Source organism: Symphalangus syndactylus, chromosome 10 (assembly GCF_028878055.3).
Source record: "Symphalangus syndactylus isolate Jambi chromosome 10, NHGRI_mSymSyn1-v2.1_pri, whole genome shotgun sequence".
NCBI lineage: Eukaryota > Metazoa > Chordata > Mammalia > Primates > Hylobatidae > Symphalangus > Symphalangus syndactylus.
In genome coordinates this window covers 6,795,537-6,819,170 of record NC_072432.2, presented here as the reverse complement: position 1 = coordinate 6,819,170, position 23,634 = coordinate 6,795,537, and the positions used below count along the sequence as shown (strand labels likewise).

The window sequence follows — 23,634 nt, the reverse complement described above, 5'->3', positions numbered from 1 at the left end:
CATACATAGTGGATTTACTGCATACACAGTGATCTTACTGCATGCATAGTGGACCTACTGCATACACAGTGGTCTTACTGCATACATAGTGGACCTACTGCATACATAGTGGCATGGAACTCACTAGGCCCTAGGAAGGTAGCAAAGACAACTGAAGAGTAGTTGCTGCCTCCCCCAGAACCTCTGAGTCCCCCTAGCACCATGAACATGCAGCAGCCACACTGCCAGGACCAAGCAGTGCTGGGCAAGGTGGCTGCAGGCTCAAGTCCAGTGCTCAGGAGCCAGGAGGCTGGAGGGGTTTCTAGGAGGCTTGCAGAATCCCTCAGGGAGAACAGGGGAGTTGAGCTGAGTTTTAAGGAACAAACAGGACTCAGATTAGAGGGGAAAAGAAGGTCAGTGATTTCAGGAAGGGAGGGGGCCGAGGGTGTGAGCAATGGCATGAAGCTGGGACAACGGTCCGGGCCAGGACTCCAGCTTGGCGAGGGCTGGGAAGGCGGTGGCAAAGGTGAGAGCTGAGCTGGAACCCAATGGCCACGGCCACCTGTGGAGACTTGGGGACTCTGAGCAGAGAGACTGCTGGCCAAGGATCCCCTTCCGTGGTGTAGGCTCCAGGAGAAATGCACAAGGCAAGTGCCTCTCTGAGTCTCCATAAAATGGGAACACAGGCTCACAGAACATCTAGCCGCAGGGCTCTCGGCCATAAGGACCACACAGGTGGGAGCCGCTGCTCCCAGGATCCAAGCCATTGTTTCTAGGGAGACTCAGTGGGCTCCATCTGCAAAATGGAGTGGAGAGCGATGGGGTGGACCCCAGGCGGAGTTTGCGTGTGGCCATAGGAGGTACGCTAATGCCCTTTATACCTGGGTGCCGCAGGCTGAAAGCCCAGTGGGTCCCTACAGTCTGCACGGTGTATACAGCCTATGCTTGGTGACACATTGACGGATGAGTGGTCATTGTTACAGCAATTTATCAGAGTTCACTGGTCAGCCTTCCCCAGATAACTGAGGCACTGTGTCAATTTTGCACAGATGTGTAGGTATCCATGGTTTCCAGAGTAGATGGCTCCCAGGTAAGGGACATGTGACCTGCAGGCTGGGGTCACGAAGGCCACTGTGACCTGCGGGCTCCTCTCCCTGCCCCAAGACCAGTGCCGTCAGCTCAGCCACAGGGCGCTGCCTCTCACTGCACCTTCCCCTCTGGTGGAGTGTCCAGGTGGGTTGAGGTCCACCTGTGCCCCCACCTGGCAGCCCCGGTCTCCCAAGCATGAGCTGCTGGGCTGGCCTGAAAGTGTTGACAGTACTTCCCTCTCACTCGTGAGTCCTTATTCCACCCTAGGACAGCTGTCTCTGTAAATAGATTTACAGAATCAGAGCACTGAAAACTCCTGACCTTATATCAAGTCTTCCAGGATTTATCAGAAAAGCATAAAGCTGTGAAATACCTTTGTGGCCTCATGGATTCCATATATTTTGGATCTTTCCTTTGGTGTACCTTGACGTCCCTGTTGTATTCGTCTTGCCAACCTTGGCTTAAAAACTCGTGGAAGTCAAGAGCCAAGTGTGTTGCCAGGGACATGTCCATGGCTTTGATGGGGGACGTTGCCCATTGTTGGGCCTTTTGGTGGGGGCTTCCTTAACTCACAGCAGCTTTCAGATGCAGGCGCCTCAAGCCTGCCACTCTGCCACTAGAGTAGGTGCCTGGGGCTGCTTCTCCTCCGTATTCTCTTCAAATAACCTGAGATGGAAATAGCACATGCAATGGGTACATGTCTCAGCTCTACCCCAGCAGACCCACCGAGGAATAAATACAATCATCCAAAATGTGCTTCCTTCTCCTTGTTTCAGTCTAGGGGCTCTCTGAGTGTTCTAGCTGGATTTAGGTCAGACCACCTCCCTGTCAACATGTTCCCAGCCCTGGGGTTCACTTTAGGAGACAATGGGGTGAATCTTACAATGGAAAGGACAAAACAAACAGCACTAACAGCATGGGCTCTCGTGACTTCCACAACGCAGCCCCGTCTGAGCATCGTGAGCCTTAACTCTCAGCATGTGCATTTTATAAAGGCAGGATTTTTGTCTACTTTGTTCACTGCTATAGCCCCAGGGCCCAGGATAGTGTCTGGCCCACAGTAGGTATGAATAAATATTTATTCAATGTGAATAAGATTCTGTAATGAAAGAGAATCTAGAGAAGAATAAGTTCAAATTGCTCCCTGACCCCCAACCTCCCACTGCTTTTAGGAGTAAGCCCAATATTACCCAAAAAGATTTAGTGGCTTCTGTGAAATCGCAGGAAGCCAGCCTGGAACCTGACCCTGAGACACTGAGACCCTTTAATCTCCTCACAGCTGAGCGTCGGTGGGGTTAGGTCCTGCAGATCCTGACCAGCCACCTGGCCCACAAACCAAGCAGGAGACAAACACTATGGAACCGACGGGCAGGTGCACAGGCTGTGCTTTGACTGTAACGCTCCAGTGCAGAGGGCCCCCTTGGTCCGGGTTAATCAAGGCAGGTCTGAAGGAGCCCCCGCCCTCCTCCAGCCGGTGCCCCCGCCCTCCTCCAGCCGGTGCCCCCGCCCTCCTCCAGCCGGTGCCCCCGCCCTCCTCCAGCCGGTGCCCCCGCCCTCCTCCAGCCGGTGCCCCCGCCATCCTGGGGACCTGACTCACATCGGCGCTCTGATCAGAGGTGAAGGGCGGGAGAGCTTCGAGCTCCCCCTGGAGGCGAGTGTTTCACAACACACTAGATGGAGAACGGTGGAGGTGTAATACCACCCCGTGAGAGCTTCCCCTGGAGGCGAGTGTTTCACAAACACACTAGATGGAGAACAGTGGAGGTGTAATACCACCCCGTGAGAGCTCCCCCTGAAGGCGAGTGTTTCACAAACACACTAGATGGAGAACGGTGGAGGTGTAATACCACCCTGTGAGAGCTCCCCCTGGAGGCGAGTGTTTCACAAACACACTAGATGGAGAACGGTGGAGGTGTAATACCACCCCGTGAGAGCTCCCCCTGGAGGCGAGTGTTTCACAAACACACTAGATGGAGAACAGTGGAGGTGTAATACCTCCCTGTGAGAGCTCCCCCTGGAGGCGAGTGTTTCACAAACACACTAGATGGAGAACGGTGGAGGTGTAATACCACCCTGTGAAAGCAGAGAGAGGAAGGAGAACCGAGCGGCGCAGGGCAGGCGGGAACATTTCACTTTCATTGGGAAGTGTCCATCTTCTCTACTGGCCGGTTTGCTCCGGGGTGTGTGCAATGCAAGCTCCTCTGGAAGCATGCCTTACAAGACATAGCACTACTTCTTTCAGGACGGGGCTCTAATTTGTGGCTGGCCCTGGGTGGGCATTAATCAATGTGGTCCTCGAGAATTACATCTTCTCCTGCTTCTGTGCCCTGGGTGCAGAGCGTGTGTTCTCAGCGGCAGGCGGCGGCTCCCTCTTCTGCCAACGCTGTGCTCGCTCGCTCTCTGTTTCTCAGCCAAGCTATTTCCTTTCCTCTGCCTTTTTTTTTTTATTATTATTCCTCTTTCTGGAAGATGAGGACCTGCCATCATTCATCAAGGATTTGATTCTTCATCATGAAAAACCATGGTCCTGAGTCCAGCTTCTATTTGGTAGATAGAGACAGATCAGCTTCAACTCTAAATTGTATAAACCTCTTATAATAAAATCCCTCAGATGTGAATGTGCTGTCCCAATAATTAGATGAATACACCCAACCACTGGATACCAGCATGATGAACGATCTGATTATATTATTTTCCGTGGCTGCGCTGGCCTGACAATCCCCCACCACATATCTGTCTGCGCTACTCTTTGTCAGCCTTTCACGTAGCTGTCCATGTAAAAATACTTATAAAGTAACTGCTCAAACATGAAAATCACAAGGCAAGAGCTCATTAAACAAAGAAACGGCATGAGCTGTGCTGTGTAGTAGATTAGAACTTTAAATATTTCCTGCTAGCAGGTAAGGTATGGGGCCTTTAAATATGTATTATTATTCACATTTAATCATGCACCGAATGTTCCTGCCTAATTGCTAAATGTTTTCTCTTGTGCTTAAATTTCATGCCACAGATTATTAAAAATTGACTTTACAATATTTATTTTACTTATCTTCTCAAGCCAGACTGGGCTTAGCTGATAGATTTGGTAAATTATTAATTTTTAAAGGGAATTTGTGCTACATTTTACACTCGGATGATGTCCAGAGAGACCCTGATTTCTAGTCGAAAACTTACAGAACTGAATCACTTTGATTCATCTTTAATCTAAAGACTCTTAAAGCACATATGCAGAGATGTGAGAGCTAATGAATCCCTCCAATGTGATGTGAAAAGCTAACAAGCACTTAGTTAACATTTAGATTCATGTGATGAAGGAGGAAAACTATCACTTCCAGTAGGTTATCTGAGCAATAACCTTGGACGATATAATTCATTCTGTTATGTAACAAGAGCTGCTTAGAGACATCATGAGATTTTAATAAAACCCACAAACATCTCTATATCAGGCTTAATTTACTGCAGCACCAACCTTCTGGGCTTACCGTCCCTCTGGGTACCAGTTCCACCCAGTGAGGCTGTGCCCTCCATAAAGTGGCCCGTAGTTTTGCTATAACTCGGTCTACATAGGGGAGCATATGCATGAGCCAAGATAAACCTCTCATATGGATTCTGCTGAATTTTTTTAAAGTGTTTGATAGTAAGTTCCCACCGTCCATACGTTAAATTCTAAGCTAAAATTATATACCAAATTGGGAGTAGATTCTTAGACACCAAAACGATAAAATGATCAATAAAATGAGATTAGGAGTTCGAGACCAGCCTGACCAACATGGTGAAACCCCGTCTCTACTAAAAAAATACAAAAATTAGACAGGTGTGGTGGCAGGCACCTGTAATCTCAGCTACTTGGGAGGCAAGGCAGGAGAATCACTTGAACACGGGAGGCAGAGGTTGCAGTGAGCCAACATTGTGCCATTGCACTCCAGCCTGGGCAACAAGAACAAAACTCTGTTGAAAAAAAAAAAAAGACATATCACGGTACATTTTTGTGTATATTTAATCTCCTGTTTAGTTTCATTTTTCTGAAAACCAGTGTTGTCTACACGTCCCTTTTCTTAGCCACACTATGCAACCAAGATCCAGGGTTCCAAGTGAACCCTTTTCTTCCCTCGGCCATGCAGCCTACATACCAAAAGGGTGCGGGACAGACTTGGCTGGTTTCTGACAGCAGCCATGAAACAGAAAAGGGAAATTTTCCGAGACAACTGACAAAAACCAAGACATAGATTTTTTTTTTTCTCAGAGTTATCCTGCAGAAACTTTGAAAGGCTTGATATATTTGCTGAACTTTGGAATGCTCATTGAGTTTAAAATCACTATTGTATCAGTGTTGCGTGGCCTAAAACTAGCTAGGGTGCTGAGGAGGAAATAGTCTGGATAGTCACATGATACTACGGACTACTGTGGCCAGTCTACAGTCCTGCATGAAAGACAATAGCGGAAATAATTTCCTCAAGACACCAGAAGCTTCAGACAACTGCTTTTTACTGCAGGCTTTTTTTTCCCCTTCTCGATACCCTTCCAATTATTTTGTTGGTGCCTGGAAGGAAATTAGTTAAGTGACATTCAAGTGTCAGAGCTTCTCCTTGGCACCTTGGGCCTTGTCTGCCTCTAGCCAGAGCCCACATACAAGGAGGCTCCCCCGTGGCGTCTCGGCAGGGGAGATCCGCCAGAGCAGCCCGGGAGAAGGGAGATGGGACTGCCCGGGACAGAGCAAAGCCACAGGGCAGGTCCCCGCTGCATCTTAAAGCTCCAGGCCTGACCCTGGGCCCACAGTGTTTCCAGGGAGCTCCAGGTGTGTTCATAGCCGACTTGAAATTCTAAGGAGACGCTTCCCCACACCAGGACTAGGCTGCTTGGTTTCTGTGGACAGTTTAACAAAACACCGTAACATGATGAAGGTGATCCTAGATGGGTGACTCCCTTCGGTTTACGGAGCCGTCCCTCCACTGACAGAGGAGGTGCAATTGTGAACCTCCTTGCCTGGGCCGTCTGCTCCAAAGTCAAGTCTCCCCAGACATCTCAGCAAAGGATGTGGAATGACCTTCATCGGCTTTTAAATGTACTGCAAGTGGCTTATTCTTTAAAGCTTCTAAATATTGTGATCTGTAAACAAATATGCAGATCTCTGTCCGCCATTTACCCTGTGCACCCTGGTGTCTGCTCTTCCTGCCTAAACTTTGTGGTGCCTTGGGGCCCACAGCGCGTGACCTCAATGCACATGGCTGCCACTCGCCATGCAGGCATCTACTGTGAGCCCTGGAGGGGCAGCCACGGCACCCACTACGAAGCACGCAGAGCCCAGGCCAGGCAGGGCACGGAGTCCAGAGGAGTGGAGCCCACCCCAGGAGGTACAACGCCGGCCCATAGCACAGGAGTGAAGAGTGGGAAGGCAAAAACCACCCAGCCACCAATACAGAGCCCAGACAAAAGAGAGCACAGACTCCTGTCCCTGTGTCAGGCAAACGGTGCAAACTCCATACCTGCCTGTTTTGATGTGATTTCAGGAATATCACTTACTCCGCTGTGTTCATTCACGTGTAAAATAGGAATGATAATAAAATCCATCCTTCAACAACCCCTCATTGTTCTTATGAGTCAGTAAGATAATTAGTGCAGGGCAATTAGCAGAGTGCCTTAGAAATCGCTCATCAGGTCTCTTCCCAACCCTCCGGGCTACACTTCCTGATCATCTACCGTGACCGACTTCCTGACCGTCTAGACTATACTTCCTGACCGACTGTTCTCTACTTTCTGACTGTTCTACACTTCCTGACTATCTAGTTTACATATCCTGACCGTCTGGTCTATACTTCTTGACTGCCTTGGTCTACATTTCTTGACTGTCGTAATCTAGACTTCCTGCCCATCTATTCTACACTTCCTGGCCATCTGGTCTACACTTCGTGCCCATCTATTATATCCCACACTTTCTGGCCATCTGATCTATGCTTCCTGACTATCTGGTCTACACTGCAGGCCACCAACCACACAGTTTCTCAAACACTCCTGCAGTAACAACTCCTAAGCCGGGGGGTCTGGTGTCTCCACATGGAATGTTTCAGGGGGACCCGTGCTGCACCCACCTCCCTTCTCAGCCGTGGATGGTCATGCCCCAGGCCAACACCTTCTCTCTCCCACATCAGCAAGCTGGGTGCTGCCAATGTGAAAAGGTTGGCTGCCCTAATGGGGTTTCACCATGTGACTCACTGGCGGGGATCTGGCTCTCATGGAGACCGAGTGAGTTCATGGGCCCCATTCTCTGGAGTACAGCACATGACTGACTGCCATCCTCCCAGACCCCACAAGGGTGGTGATGGAGCCAGGTGCGTGGTACAGACCCGCGTGCATCAGCGCAGCCTGGGTGAGAAACTCCAGGGCCCCTGCCTGCGCAGCCTCACAAGGGCCTTTCCTGGATCCCAGCCAGTTACCTGCTCTAGCTCTCCCCCCGGCCCATCCACAGGGAGGCTGTGAATCAACAGAGGGAGAGAGACCCACAGGGGCCGGCCAATGGCCAGGCGCTCACTCCTCTGGGCTTGCTGTGCTGACTTTGAACCCCAGAGTAGGTTAGTGGAGGAACCAGCTGTAATCGAAGTGCAATAGAATGATTGGCGTCCCCTCAACAATCACCCACAGGCACACTCACCCCAGTTGGGCCCTCATTTAGTTTCATCTCCCAACTTTTGACAGCATGAGTTGCCCAATAATTCATTTATTCAAAAATATCTTCTATTTGCCAAATCCTGTCTTACGTGCAAATGTACATGTGTGTACATATCTGTGTGTGTGTGAATAAGTGTTTATGAATATGAACCGTATAGGTTCATGTGATTCACAGACCAGTCCATCTAAGAACCTGCAGGAGGGAAATAAGACAGGCAATCACAAGAAGTAATGTCTACTTAGATCTTCATGGATGGTACAGTGATGTCATGTGTACTGCTTGTTAAGCCCCATGGCGGATCTTGAGTTTGGTCCTATTGATATTTCCCATTTATGGAGTGGGAAACTGAGGTCTACAGATATTCACTCAGTAGGCTGTGATCACACGGCTGGTGAGTGGTAGAACCAGCCTCATATCCAGGCTCTATAACATGACTACCCTAGGAGTTCCATCAATGCTCAGAGAAAAGAGACACTACTTCTTTAGGGGCAATAAATAGGGCTGCATGGAAGAGGTGGCATTTGAGAAAGTGATAATTTTTCACATAAGATGATAACTTTATTTTGACTCTGTGATGAATAGAATCAAACAAATAACTTTTCTAATTTAATTTTAGCCTTAATGTAAATTAAATTATTATTTTTAATTTTAATAAATAGCTAATCTGCTATATTATGGTAGTTTTCTTATTTGCATAGAATTGACTTGATGAATGACTAAGAAATAGCCAAATTATCATTTCATGACACATACTCAAACAAAAAAGTGATTTAAGTCTTAATTAGAGAGAGTCACCCTATTCCCAAATATTTCTTACCATGCTGAAGAGGTGTCGTGTTTATCTAGTTGTCTGTCATCGACCGCCAACTAATGTATCAATCATCCATTCATCCATCCACTCATTAACTCATCTGTCATCCATTCATCCACCATCTATTCATCCACTCATCTATCCATCTCTCCATGTACCCATTCTTCATCCATCCATCCATGATCCACCCATCCATCCATCCATCCATTCACCATTTATCTGCCCATTCTATTGTCATATACCCACCCAGCCATCCAGCATCTAACCACTCACATACCCTTGTACCCATCTATCTGCCCATCCATCCGCCCATCCATCCATCCATCCACCATCTGTTCACCCACCCATCTATCCATATACCCATCCTTATATACATCCACCATACATCCACCCGTCTACCCATCATCCCTCTGCCCATCCATTCACCATCCATCCATTGGTCCACCATCCATCCACACACCCATGATCCACCCAAACATTCCCTGATACATCCATCCATCTATCATCCATCTATCCATCCATCCATCCACCTTCTATCATCCTATCCATTCACCATATTGCCACCCACCCATCCACCATCCATCCATCCACCTATCTATCCATTCATTCACCATTCCTTTATCCATCTCTCTAACCATCCATGAGCCACTCATCCAGCCCCCATCATCTACCTGTCTCTCATCCCTCATCTCATCGTCCCAGCTGTCTCTCCATCCATCCTTCTGTCCATCTGTGTTGGGGTGATCAGGCCCAACACCAGGTCGTGGGGGTGACAAAGTCCGGCGGAGTCAAAGGATGGAGAAAAAGACAGTTTGAGAAGTAAAGGTGGGACCGGGGGCCATCGTGATCATGGAGGCTGCAAAGGCCCCAAGCTGTGAGAGCGCATGCTATTTATTGGTAATCCAACAAAGAAATGGGTGATGAGAATGTGGAGGTCAAAAGGGCATGTTGCATCAAGCACATGATTTACAGCTGTGATGGTTTAGCATTTGCTCTGCTACCTGAGATAATGGAGAGCAGGTCCTCTTAATTCAAGATACAATCGATCCTGGGAGAGCAAGGAGCAAGGAGCCAGCAAGTCTAGACACATTCCAGAGCCACGAGCCCTGGATTCTATCCAAGCCACGAGGGATTTTATGCCCTGGGCTTAGATTATGGTGCGTCAGGGTAGCCTTCCACCCTTTAGCACAGAGCTTGGTGTTCCAAAGGCCATAAGGGGTTTTAGACCCTGAACCCCGGACATGTTCTAAGACTCTTTTACATTATGTCAGACATGCAAGCCCTGCCTCAGCTTCTCGCAACACTCAGCTTTTCCCAATAATCTGCCCATCAGCTAAGTGCTCACTGTATTCCCCCATCAAGGAAATGACGCTGGGTGGGGGATAGGTTGAGCAATTCCAGGACAGTGAGGGTAGCTGGCTGGAGGCCATGGCTGTGCAGGGCACCCCCCGAGCTGGGCTGGTGAGACAAGGAGTATCGGGGAGACTTCCAGGGAGTGGGCCCTGAACAGCGTCTGAAGAGCGAATAGAGCCCCTGATGTGGGTCTGGCACCCAGCGAGCACACATTGTTTTTTGGGCTTCACTGAGGGGACATCACCGTGAGACCTGCAATTGCAAGACAAGGATTTCTTTACCTGCTTAACTGAACTCATCCACAATGTTCACTGGGTATCGCAAAACTTTTCTATCCATCATGGCAGAATTGATGCATAATTTACAAATCGGTTTTTACTAAAGATTATTTGGGTTTTGACCAAAAAATTAAAAGGATGAATTTGTCATTGTGCCTGGGAGCATCATCAGCTCTCAGTCTGTAAGATTCTCAAGGCGAGGCTGAGAGATCGCTGGGCAGAACAGGAGGCCTGGCCCCAGGGGTGGGGCCTGGGTGAGAATCTTGGCTTCCCTGCCCTGGGGTTCACGGCTGTGCTTCCTGTGTCCAGGTTTCTTCTCTGCAAAACAGGGCTGATAGCAGGACCCTTTCATAAGATGGTTAGACCTGATCAGGTGCATGACACAGGCTGTATGCACTTCAGCTGTAATTTATGGTATTCCAGTTACACAAGCCATCGCTGACATTGGCTGGGTCGCTGTTAGGACCCACATGGTTTTTGTGTGAATTCAAGACTGAGAGCTTGGGCATGATGAAATAGACTTTCTTGCCCTGGAACTCTACCTCCATTCTGCGAGACCGAGTGCTGTTTCTATCCACAGAGCAACCCCTTCCCCAGTGCTGTGTCAGTGTCGGGATTGGGGCTGGGACATTGGCTGGGGACCCCCTTCCTGCACCATCTTCCACTCATGTTCTCACTGGGACCCCTGCTGCCCTGGCTGGGCCCTGCGACCTCACCATACAACAGCTGCTCAAGTGGTTCCTAGGCCATCAGCCACCTGGGTAGATTCTAACACCCATCTCCTGCCTGCAGACCATTCTAGAGTATGCATGGCTGGGCTCTGCCAAGCTCCTATGGCTCCTCTGCTGAGAAGCAGCCATGCCCAAATCCCCATGGAGCTCACAGCCCGAGGGCCCATCCACCCTCCCGCCAGCCCTGAGGCAGTGGGCAAGACCCCTCTCCACTAGGGTGGGCGGCTGGGGACCGGCAGGGAAATGAACCCAGGAAAAGGAACCTACGTTAAAGTCACAACACTGTACGTGGATTTCCTTATTTGATATTCAAGAGAATTCTATGAGGTAGCTGCTATTTTTGTAGTAAAGAGGAGAAAATTGAGACGTAGAGAAGCAACGTAGCTTCCCACAGGTGGTGGGGGAAGATGAGCCCCGAAAGCTGTGCCCCCACACCCACCTGCCCCGCCCAGGTCTGAGCAGGATGCACCTGGCAACCACAAATTGACTCATTACATGGTCCATTACCCTCGGAAGCCTTCTGTTGCTCCTAAGTTGATTACCTGAAATGCGGTCTGGCCCATCCTCTGGCAGATACGAGGATTATTTTGTGCTTTATGCGTTGGCTCAAAAGAAATATTTTCTGCTGTTTTGGACTTTTTTGAATGTATGGATATAATTGCTTTAAAATAAAATAGAGAGCTATTTTAAAAGCAAAAAAATAATAATAAAGTCACAACCTCACATAGCTAAAGCCCGGGTTCCATTTAAACATGGATTTATAAATTTTTTAAGTTATTTGTTCACAAAAAAAAACACATCTTTTAATCAACTGTTCAGTAAAGACTTCACGGTGATACAGTAAACGGACAAAAGAAGTCCAGCTCTTTAACACGGCTTGCCACTTCCTTTTTTTTATTATTATTATTATACTTTAAGTTTTAGGGTACATGTGCACAGCGTGCAGGTTAGTTACATATGTATACATGTGCCATGTTGGTGTGCTGCACCCATTAACTCGTCATTAAATGTCCAACAATGATAGACTGGATTAAGAAAATGCGACTTCCTTTTAAAGACCCAAGTGTTTCCTGGGAACTGAGCCGTCCTCTAACCAGCCCCGAGGTCTCCAGGCTCGAAGGATGCAGCACCCTCCGAACCCGTCCAGCACTGTCCCGAGCCTCAGCTCAGCGGAGGAAAGCGCCCTTGACAAGGCACAGACATCTTGACCGCATCCCTCCCCAACGCATGCCCTGGAGTCTGAGAATTTCTCGGAAGACAAGCACTCTCCTCGAATTCCTGATAACTTGACCACGGCAAAAAGGGAATGGACACGTCAGCCCTCTCTGCTCCTCTCAGCCTGATGCATCATTTCTAAGTCCGCTCTGAGTAAAGTTTGTTTTAAATAGCAGTTTCCAGGTCTTTATGTATAGAAATCTACACTGCTAGCTGAAAGCAATGTCTTTCAAATTTTGGTTGAAAATGCAGAGAAACAAAATAGCTTTTGCTACAGAACTGTGTGTATTTATCAAGCACTGAGGGGCACTTGCTGTATGCCGGGCACTTGCGTCTAAGACCTTCGTAAATGGCGCCTCAGGGAGTACCCACAGAGCCATGCATGGACGGTTCGATCCGCTTCTTGCCGGCAGAGCTCACACCCAGCGCACTGTGGGGCCTCCGTGGTGTTGCTGCAATGTGTCCACTCAGCACCGACCGCCCGTCCCCGCCACCCACCCAGGACCACATCTGGGGTGCCTGTCGCTTTAGTGAAGCTAACCTGGCCCCAGGATACAGTCAGAAAGTCACCTGAGGAGGAAAAAGCTTCAAATTCCCACTTTGGGTTCACAGAATCTTGGGTCCAGCAGTAACTTGGGTAAGAGTTAGGAGAACATTGCATCTGGAAGGCCTGGTTTCTCCTGAACCTCCCGCTGGTGGCCTGGAGAGGACGTAGTGCTGTGGGCTGGTCCCACCCTGGGCTGGTGGGGACGGGTGGGCTAATGACGGAGCCTCCGGTGCGCTTGAAGGAACAGCATTGTGTTCCCCCAAAGCCAGGGTTGCCCCACAGCCTCACGGATGCACCTGTGCCTCAGCCACCATGCAGCCTGGAGCAGACAGGTGCAGAAGGCCTGAACCAGGCCCCTGAGATTCTCCAGGCCCACAGAAGCTGGGGACGCATCTCACCTGCCCACCTGGCCCAGGAGAGACAAGGAAGCTAAGGCCGTGTCTGGATGGCTGTGCCCTGGTCCCAAAGGCTGCAGAGAGGAGAGCAGGATGCAGTTTCCCTGCAGTCAACATGAGGGAGGAGCGCAGACGCCGGCACAGCATGGAGCAGACCAAGGACAGGCCTTCCTGCTCTGCACCAAAGCCCAGGATCTGAGACTCAGGCCCTCGCCGCCAGGAGGACAGGGCACAGCTCGAGAGAGGAAGAGGCGGTAACTGACTGGACTCCCCTCCATCCAGGAGGCTGAAACAGCTGCTCACCAAGTGATCAGGCGGCACTCACAGACGTCTCAAGGCAGAAGCTCAGTGGAAGAAGGTTCGCTTGTTTACGCAGGTAAAATTGTACCAACGATTCCTGCTCGTCCCTGTGGTGAATCAAAGCACAGACTGGCTGACCCTGAAAGTGAAGGAGGACAGGGGTCTTCAAACAGGAAAACCACCGCAGCCACTGCGGCAGACACCGAGGAGAGGTGGTCGGAGCAGATGCTACACCATCGACAGTTATTTAGACTCCAGTGATCTCCTTAACGTCATAATATTTCTAGAGCAGCAGCCATTTTCTGCTGAGCAAGCGCAGGCCTTTAGATGTAATTGACATCTCTGTTGTCTGCCTGCCTAGAGAAGGGAATACATCACTCCTTGTTTTATTATTTTGCTCTCAGGAAATGAGATTACATTATCTCAGCCTCAGAAGACAACTGGCCCAAACTTTTCCATCCCTGATACTGTGCTGGTGAGGGCAGCACCGAGCAGAATCCTTCCCCATGACCACAGCCAGGCCTCGGCACCACTGAGAATCCTTCCCCATGACCACGGCCAGGCCTCGGCACCACTGAGAATCCATCACCACAGCGATGGCCAATCCATATGCCCCACGCAGATGGGGTTCAGATGGCCACAGAGATGAAACATCTGAAAAGAGAAAAATTCTCTGTTTAGCTGCAGGTCAAGTCAAGGTTGCAGAATGCACTGACAAAGGTGGGAGCCCGCTGTCAGGCAGGGCGGGGCGAAGAAGGCAGAGATACCTGCACTGGGCTGGATGCGGTGGCTCCATGGGCCAAGCGTGCTGCAGGGGTGTGTCTGGTGTGAACAGAGCAAGTCCAGGGGTCCAGAGTAGACTGAGACATGGGCATCAGCCTGAGGAGTGAGCAGAAACTCATTAGGTCTCCCCAGAGTGCAGCACAGCTGGCCCAGCCTCCTCTGCAATCACTGACAGCAGCTCCAGGGGTGGGACACAACCCGACCAGCCCAGCTGCAGCGACAGTGGATGAGGAGCCGCGGCCACCCTCATCCCCTGAGCCTGCAGCAGGCGTTGGGTCCCAGGCAGACAGAGCAAGACCCAGGCCACTCCCTGTGTGCTTGTGCAGACACGATTCCCAGCTACAAATGTGCAGCCCTGGTCTCTCTCAGTCCACAGAGGCTCAGAGGCAAGTTAAATCGAGAGCCCAGTGAACACAATATTCACACAGGCTCACCAAGACACGCAGCAGCCGAGCCTCCCTAGTTACCAACAAGGACAGGTCAAAGCCATAAGGTGACTTTCTGGTTTTTGATGAGCAACAAGGTTTTAAAATTGCACTCACGGCTGGCAAGGGTTGAGTGAGATGGGCATATTCATGCTGGATGAATTATGCCCTGGGACTCGGTGTGACTCTAAAAATAATTTGATTTTGGATATCGAGAGCCCTGACGTTCTTGACTCCCTTTCGCTCAGCTATTGCATTTCTAAGAGTGTGAACTGAAAGATCATCATAGATGTGGTGCAAGACTCCTGTGTAAAGGTGTTCAGTGCAGCATTAATAATACATATGCATATCACATGTGAGCACATACCTACACAATATCTGAAAACACTGATGCTCCCTGTATATCCAGCAATCTGGGAATAGTCGACCATGCCATGGGATATATTTTCATTGGAATGTGTTATGTAGACGTTTTAACTCGTGTTTTAAAGAATATATTAGATAATGAAAAATGTTCACAATGTAATATTAAATGGGAAAGGGGATTGCCAAACCATGTAAAGCATGATCTCAGCTTCATTAAGAAGGATGCATGCGTGCATATTTACAAATTAAATCCAATTTATATTCGTCTAATATCTTGCCTCTCAAGCTAAGACAGTATAAAATATTCTGCAAAATAATTAACAGTGTGAGCCCTTGGAAGGTGGGGTGTGAGACAATGCAATTTCCTTTTTAAATATTATTGTATATTTTTATATTTTCTATAATACTGAGATGATTCATTTTAGAGTCAAAGAAAGCATTGGCCTCCGGCCTCCTCACTTCTCTCTCTTGCTGGGAGGGTTTGGGTCTGTCTGCCCAGTTCCCCCCACAGAACAGTCATGCAGAGGGGAAGGAGGGCCTGGGGATGGAGGCTGGGCGAGAGCAGCCCCCAGGACATGCTCAGGAGAATCTGCCATCCTGGAGGCAGGGGAGGGCACCACCTTGGGAAGCAGGTTGAGTGCTCTCAAAACACCGTCACTCATCTGATGCCAGGATCTTGAATTCTCAGAAGCCCCAGGGAGATCGTCTCTGCCAGTGCTGGGCTAGGACTATGCCCTGAGGAAGGGCAGCCGGGATGCCTGGGCTGAGGCATAATCCAACAGAATGCAGGCTGAGGCCCCAGAAAGCAATGACTCCCTGCCCCCTACCATCGAATTCCCCAACCTCTGAGTCTCTCTGAACCTGAAACCGTTTTTTAAGGGCAGCCTAGCCCTGCAGAGGAAAAGGCCAGTGGGTCACCAATGGAACCATCGCCAGGGGTTAAGCCAGAGACCCCCGCCCCGGCTGTTGTACCCTCTTCAGGAGTAGCCATGGCTCACAAGGATGCCGGAGACGTCGGACCCGGGACCCCTTCCAATGGCACTTGTAGAAGACAGAGGGCAGCACAGGAGCTGCGGGTGACTGCAGGTCATTGTCCTGCTTCCCAGGAGTCAGCAGTGCTGCCCGCCTGTTCCTGTCCTGTCCCAGGAACAGCAAATCAATGTGGGGTCCGCTCGGTCTGTGCCAGTCCTGCCACCGTGTCAGGGAACAAGGGAGCCATCAGAGGCTACTCAGTGGACTTTGTAAGCACCTGCATAAAACAACACATTTAGTTTAACGCAAGGTCATAAAAATAGGTGGGCTTTATGGATGCCTGCTTTATGCAGCCACACAGCCAAAGGAGGAGACGCATCCCCCAGGTCCCAGATCACCAGCTTCCCCCGGCCATCCCCAGGAGGGCTGCTTCTGGGGAGGGTGGGGGTGGGCTGTTTCTGGCATGGGGGACATAAGCCCCTCCTCTTGTCCTGCAAGCTGTCGCCACTCCCCCCATTCATCATCTGTGAAGTAGGAAAGCCAGCAATCCTCGTCCAGTCCTGGGACATGCAGGAATCAGGGCCCCAGCTGCAGGGCCAGTGGGTTGATGGTGGGGAAAAGGGCGCTGGTGCCATCGAACCTGTGGGCAGCCCCAGATCCACCCTGGCACTCACCCTCACAGCAGTCACAAGGGGTGCCACCCCCACCAAAGCCTTCTTTATTTCAGACAACCTGGGAAAAGGGAACATCTCTAGCTAACACAGCCCAAAGTTAAATTGTCTGAGAGTTAGGCCAAAGTTTGAAAGACCCATCAACCCATAGGAGGGAAAGTCAAGGCCAAGTTTATTTCTAGCTACCAGCGGCCCCCTGGTAGGGAAGCCACAGAGATGAAGGAGAAAGGAGACACTTTAGGAGATGATCCTGTGTGGGTTTCAGTGACCCCTCCAGCCTGCCACAAGGTCCCCCAGCCACTCTCTCCTTCCCTGGTACCGAGCCCACATGGCTTTAGGGCTGGATGGAAAGCAGATACCTTGGCAAGGTGATTCATGGACAGCAAGTGTCCTGAGAGTGAGGTGTGTCCTTCAGCTCCCTACCTGAGCCCCTGGGGAGGGCCCACACACAGAAGGAAGCAGGCCCTGGGCTAATCAGTCCTACAAGGAGAGCAGATGGGTGAGGACCAGGGTGACATCGAAATCCACAGATCCTTCAGCAAGCTCATTGCAGTGAAAATCCACACCTCCACCACGGCCGGAGATTTTAAAAAGAACAACACATAGCCCAAGCCTACAGGTGAAGGGTTTAATAAATGGGTGTATGTAGGTGAACGGTTTAATAAATGGGTGTATCTTGGCGAAGGGTTTAATAAGCTAGTGTATCTAGGGGAAGGGTTTAATAAATGAGTGTATCTTGGTGAAGGGTTTAATAAATGGGTGTATCTAGGGGAAGGGTTTAATAAACGGTTGTATTTTGGCGAAGAGTTTAATATACAGGTGTAACTAGGGAAAGGGTTTAAGAAACGGATGTATCTTGGAGAAGGGTTTAATAAACAGGTGTATCTTGGTGAAGGGTTTAATAAACAGGTGTATCTAGGGGAAGGGTTTAATAAACGGATGTATCGTGGCAAAGGGTTTAATATACAGGTGTATCTAGGGGAAGGGTTTAAGAAACTGATGTATCTTAGAGAAGGGTTTAATAAAAAGGTGTATCTTGGAGAAGGGTGTAATAAACGGGTGTATCTAGGGGAAGGGTTTAATAAACAGGTGTATCGTGGCGAAGGGTTTAATAAATGGGTGTATCTTGGCGGAGGGTTTAATAAACAGGTGTATCTAGGGGGTTTAATAAACTGGTGTATCTTGGTGCACAGCTTCTTAGAGGCTTCAACATACATTGTAAAGATGTGGGTGGATTCTGGTACATTTCCCAAGAAACACTTTCCTTTTTTTTTTTTTTTTTTGAGACTGAATCTCACTGTCTACCAGGCTGGAGTGCAGTGGCGCCATCTCTGCTCACTGCAACCTCTGCCTCCCAGGTTCAACTGTTTCTCCTGCCTCGGCCTCCTGAGTAGCTGGGATTACAGGCACCTACCATCACCTCTGGCTAATTTTTGTAGTTTTAGTAGAGAAAGGGTTTCACCACGTTGGCCAGGCTGGTCCCGAACTCCTGACCACATTGAATCTTGAACTCTTATTTCTGGAGATCTCTCATTTTGTGGAGGCGCTAGAGCCAGCCTGAGTTTCAGCAAACTGAAGCTCCAGATGGGAAGGAGAGTAATTGTAGGTAGCTCAGAAGACCCCACGAGCAGTGGTTGAGGGAACATGTCTACATCAATGCTTCCCGCGTTTTTGGAACACAGTCAGGGTGTGGTAACTGTGAATTCTCCTTAGCACTGAGCGTCTTACTGCATCTGGCACAAGAGCAACATGCAGAATGGGGGCCTCTGCCCCGTTACCTCTATGGTTTGTTACCTCTATGGTTTGTTACCTCTGTGGTTTGTCAGCTGGGCCCCGCATGACCCCACAGGCTCTGGAACCCTCAGAGCTGGGAGCAGTTTCTGAAGACACAACGTGCCTCCACGCAGGCACCAGGAATTGTACGTAGGAGGCTTCGACCTGAGATTTAATTGGCACATAAAGGGACACAGGGTCCTGCTGCTTCAACAAGCTGCACTTTCTTAAACAATCTAACGAAAAGGACCAATGTAGAAAGCGTGAGCTACCGGGGAATTCACCCATGTCTCCCTGGGATGGGAAAGATGGTCCTAATATATTCTGTTCCAGCTCCCTTTTGGAGATTTCAAAACAATTGCCCATCACTTTCCCTCAGGGGTCTGTCCAGGGTCCTTTGGGTCCACGAATGTCACTGCTAGCCCGTCAAGCGGAAGGAATTTGCCCCGAAGCCGGCGAGCTCACAGGTCTCCAAGCAGCTTTAAGAGACTCTCCAGGCACCAGAGAGGAGAGATTTTGCTGAATTCAGCTCAGCTCAGCTCAGCTCAGTGCCTGGCACAAGTGGTCACTTTTCTACCTGCAGAGCCCCACATGGTTGTCATTGAGAAAATCGAGTGACACAATGACACATTTTTTTTTCAGGGCACAGGCGGGAGGAGTGGAGCCCGTGCCGGTTCTTGCGCCCTCATCACCACGCAGCGTCTCCCTGGCGTCTGCTGGATGGCAGCCGGCAAATGGGCAGCATCTCTGCAGAGTTATTTGCGCTGGGCACTGAGGGGCACCTCAGCACCTGCCAAGGGGAGATGCTTAGCCCCATCAGGCCCCCAATGGTAGGGCCTGCGAGACCAGCCTGGGCATCTCCCGAGGTCCCCCGTGAGCCACTCCATGCCCTTCCCTGTGTCCTGCTCTTCTCCTGGCCAAGCATAGAGAGCTCCTGGCAGCAGCTTCTCCTGCTCCTTCTGAGCCAAAACGCTTGTTTTAACTAAGTAAGCAGCTTGGCCTCTAGAGCTCATCTTTAGGAAAGCACCGAGGTGGCAGGGGCCCTGCGCTGGGAGCTGTTTCATCCTCGTTGGCCTAGAGCTTTCCAGCTGCGGGGACACAGAAGCCCCTGCACTACAGGAAGCCCCCTGACCCTGGCTTGCTGAGAGTGGATGGGGGGTGGCTGGTGACCCTGGGGTGCAATGTCGCTCCCCATAACTACTGGCCTGGTTGATAGTCACAGGACAGCGCCCTGCAGACACACCCAGATGACACAGGTGTGTTCTGGCTGCCTCCAATCGGGGAGGCAGGAGCAGAGAAGGCTAGGGAGTGGGGACGGTAGGAGCACTGCAATGATGAATGAAAGCAGATTTAGGGACAACAGGAGACTGGGAGGGACGTGCCTCCAATACTGCATTGCATGAGAAAGTCTGTGGGTTACAGAGGAACTTGTCCTTGCTGCAGGCCGAGTGGGTCCCAGGCTGCAGCTCTGAGAATGACAGCTTGGGGGTCTGCAGATCAGCTACGCCGGGGGCCACGGTGCCCTCCCTCAGAGTGGGCAGCTGCCGGGCCCCTCACATGGAGTGCAAGCTCTGAGCTTGTGGAAGTGGCTTCCCCGTCAGCTCACCCGGAGCTGCTGCCTAAGTTGGTTCATTCTGGCATGAATAAGGCAGGAATGAATGAGAATGGCTCTCACTGACAAAAGTAGCAAAAGCCCTTAAAAAAATGTATATATAATTTCAAGCACAGCCCACACCTGACCAGCACCAGGCTTAGCCTTGCTCCTGCGTCTGGGGTGTGAGTGACGACCCAGATAGGGCCCCCCAGTGACTGAAAGAGACATCGTGATTGCCCCTTTACGCATGGGGGACTCCAAGCCCAGAGAAGACGCCTGAGGTATTTGGTCACAAGGGGTGTACGAATCAGGACCTCTTTGGTTGCACGTGTGAGAAGGCACAATCGTGGCTCGTGGAACTGAAAAGTTGAGCAGCGGCTGGCTCAGAAAAGAAAAAAATAAGTTGAGCAGCGGCTGGGGTCAGGGTCCAGTGGAGGCGGCAGCCGGCCTTTCTCCATCCCCGCCTCTGGCAGCTTCCACGAGAGCCGCACGCGGTGCCTGCAGGACCCAGCAGAGCTCCAGGCGCACGAGCGCACCTGCCTCAGCAGGAAGACTGACTTCCGCCGCCCTGAGCTGAGTCCTGTGCCCGTCACGGAACAAACACCACGGAGGAGGGTGGCATCTGGGCGTGGGGCAGGGGCCGGCCCAGTCCCACTTGGAAGGCCCCGGGCCCGGCTTCATGCTCTGCTGGCGCCATCTTGAAATTCTTAGTGATTTTCGAACATTTCTGTTTTACACTGGACACTGCAAATTGTGGAGTCCCTCTTGGCCAGGAGAGTAGGTTTATGCTGATCAGGTTAATCAGAGCCCCCGATGGAGCTGAGGGGTCAGCCTCATCCACCCAGGAAGCTGCGGGGCAGGAGGGGTGGCCCCAGGGAGGAGGAGTCCTTTGACCACAAGGAGATGGGGGCTGATGGCAAGGAAGGCAGGATGACCCTCCACTGAAGTGGGGCCGCCTCTGACTCGATGACAGTGTGCGCCATTGGCTGAGCCCCTCCATCAGCCGTCTTTGATTGATTCACAGATTTGAGAATTCAGTTTGATGTAAATGACATACTGCACTAGCGTGCATTTCCAGGCCTGTGTGAGCTAAGTGGCTGCGTCTATGCTAACCACGCACCAATTCCACACGGCATTTTTTCTCAGTGAAACTCCCTCTGTTCTATTTTCCCCTGACCCCACCAGGCAAAGCAGAGTGGGCACGTGGCAGGCTCCCCACGTGTGTGTGCAGAATAGCCGTTGATGAGCAAATCGCTCAGTAGATTTTAGAATGCGCCCTACCCCTGGCCAGACCGCGGGCGCAGGCATAAACACTGACTTTGGACCAGAGCAGAATCAGACAGCCTTCCTTCCCTACCCTCATCCTGGAGCTCAGCACAGGCTAAATGAGGTCTGTCTGCTGCTTCACTTAGGAAATGTCTACAGGGCAGTTCCCAAGACATTAGCCAGGCCTCGTGACACCCCAGATGTCAGCACTTCTCCAGTCTGTCTCGTGGAACAGAAGTTCGGTGAGATGCTCGTGAAAATCGAGTTCCAAGGTCATGAGAGAGGCTGCGTGTTTACTCCATTTTGGAGATTTTCAAATTGTATCAAAACAATGTGCATTACAAGCCCCAGGAAGCCCTTCCATAAAGAAATCTGCTTAATTCTGTACAACTCGGCCCTCCACAAGTACATGCTCGGGGGAATGCTCTGGGCAGTAGCACCTGTGTGTGTTTGGCAGCACACACTTTGGGAACTGCTCCCCAGGCCTTGCTGCAGTTTTCTAAAGACAAGCAAGAAACTCTGCCTGCTCAGTGGCTCATTCCCCTCTAGAGAGGGTGAAGTTCCCAGAAAAACAGGGACTCTGCAGAACAGAGCCTGGACCCCACTCCCAAACCGCCGTGAAGCCGCCGCTCTTCGGTAGAAAGGGGGACACGGGATACACAGTGTAGCCTCCTTGCTGGCGCCGTTTAAAATGCACCGCCGTCTTCACATCGCGCAAGCTCCCATTGGATCCACGCGGATCCAAGTGTCAGAGGATTCCAAGGCTGCCCCTGGCCTTTGTGGGAAGGGAGCTGGGACCATCACCGGAGGCCCCGAACAGCGCTGGCACCTGCCCTCCACGGCCGGTCCTGGAACCGGGGGTACCCGTGTGCTGTGAAACCCCAGAACCCAGCTGTCTTCTCTGACAGGGAGAGGACCCAGGCTTCCCGCAGCGTGACTGAAGGCCGGGGTGTTGCAAAACCCCGGTCCCTGCAGGGCTCTGTGCTGCTTACCATCATCGTGCCTCCTTCCCACAGGTCATGCCTTGTGGGAAAGTCACAACCAGACCACACACACCAAGCCCTGTCCCCTGCCCGACTGCCTCCATGGTAGGTCCCTCAGCTGCTCTGGAGGCTCCTTCTCATCCAGCAGGTGGGGAGGGTGACGCTGGCCCTGACAGTGTCTGTCGCTGCTGGGACACACAATGGGAGGCATGTAATCGCGCGGGTGCCCACCCAGGCTGGGGCCCTGGCAAGGGGTCCTGGGACTCTCTGATACTGCGCTTGCTCTTTCCAATTTTCCAATCATGGTCAGGGGCCCCAGCGGTTAAGGTTCCGGTGGAGGAAGTGATGATTCTCAGGCCTTCTTCACTCCTGCCTTGAGGTGGTTCCTGGCCCTCCCTGACTCAGCCCTCGCTGAGGGCTTAGCTGCAAAACAGCTGCTTCCTAGAGCATTCAGCTGTCCCAAGGATCCAACTCCAAAACCATAAGCCCTCCCACGCAGGTAAATGAAAAACATCCACATGCCACACCTTTTTACAAATCGTGTGGAATGCAGAAGAACAGCATGAAAAGGAGGCTCTCAGCGATGAGGTGGAGAGGGGAGCGGCGCCATCTCGTCCCTGGCACCAGCCCCTCAGTGCCAGGGAGCACTGCATCGTCCCCACCCAGAGGAGGAGCATGGGGCTGGCAGTAGCTCAGGGCGCTTTACTGCATGGTGTCTTCAGGCCTGGCATCGGGTGGGAAAACACTCCTGAAACTAAATTAACCAGTTTTAGATCTAATTTCACCAGGCTGGAGTGGGCTGCAGATTGATTCTCAGGGCATCTAACAGAGAGCACTGCGGCTGCCTTTCTCCCAGAAAACCATCTCCATGTGCTGCCATGACTTGCTTTGCTGGTCGCTGGCAGCAGTGAGAGGCCAGCGATTCACCGCGATGTGTCTCGCTCTGTGCACTTCAGGCAGCTGTGACACGAAGTCCAGGCCCTGAGGTGTGTTTGCTAAGGCGCCTTTTATGGTAAAACTGCTGCCTGGACTCAGACAGGCCCAGGGCTCAGCCCTGCGGCGGAATTGGCCTGGGGGAGCCCACGCTGCTCTGCCGACCCATGCAGGAGTGACAGATGCAGGACAGCTGCAGGTGCCGGCTCCACGTGGCAGGCAGAGCCCTGGAGCCTGTCCCCTCCCTGCCCACGCTCCCTTATCCCCCACAGTGGTGCCTCCAACCCTGCCCACCACACACCCCATTCCATCTGCAGTTCATGCTTTTCCTCTGATCTGAACCTGCTAATTCTCGCTCCTCATGTTTGTCCTCATCCATCAAAGCCAACCTCCAAAATAAGAGACAGAAATGGAAAGTGCGGCTGCACTGGCACCTCCCAAGCACAGGCCGGATGCAGGCTGTGACATCCTAGAATGCACAGCTTCCTCAGGGCAGCCTCACACCA

At 51.2% G+C, this 23,634-nt stretch overlaps 1 protein-coding gene across 4 annotated transcripts in view; it reads left to right on the top strand.

The window, feature by feature from the left end:
* ADARB2 (adenosine deaminase RNA specific B2 (inactive)) overlaps positions 1-23,634 on the top strand; it is a 531,551-nt gene that overhangs the window by 290,646 nt on the left and 217,271 nt on the right. The gene's annotated exons all lie outside the window — the stretch shown is intronic.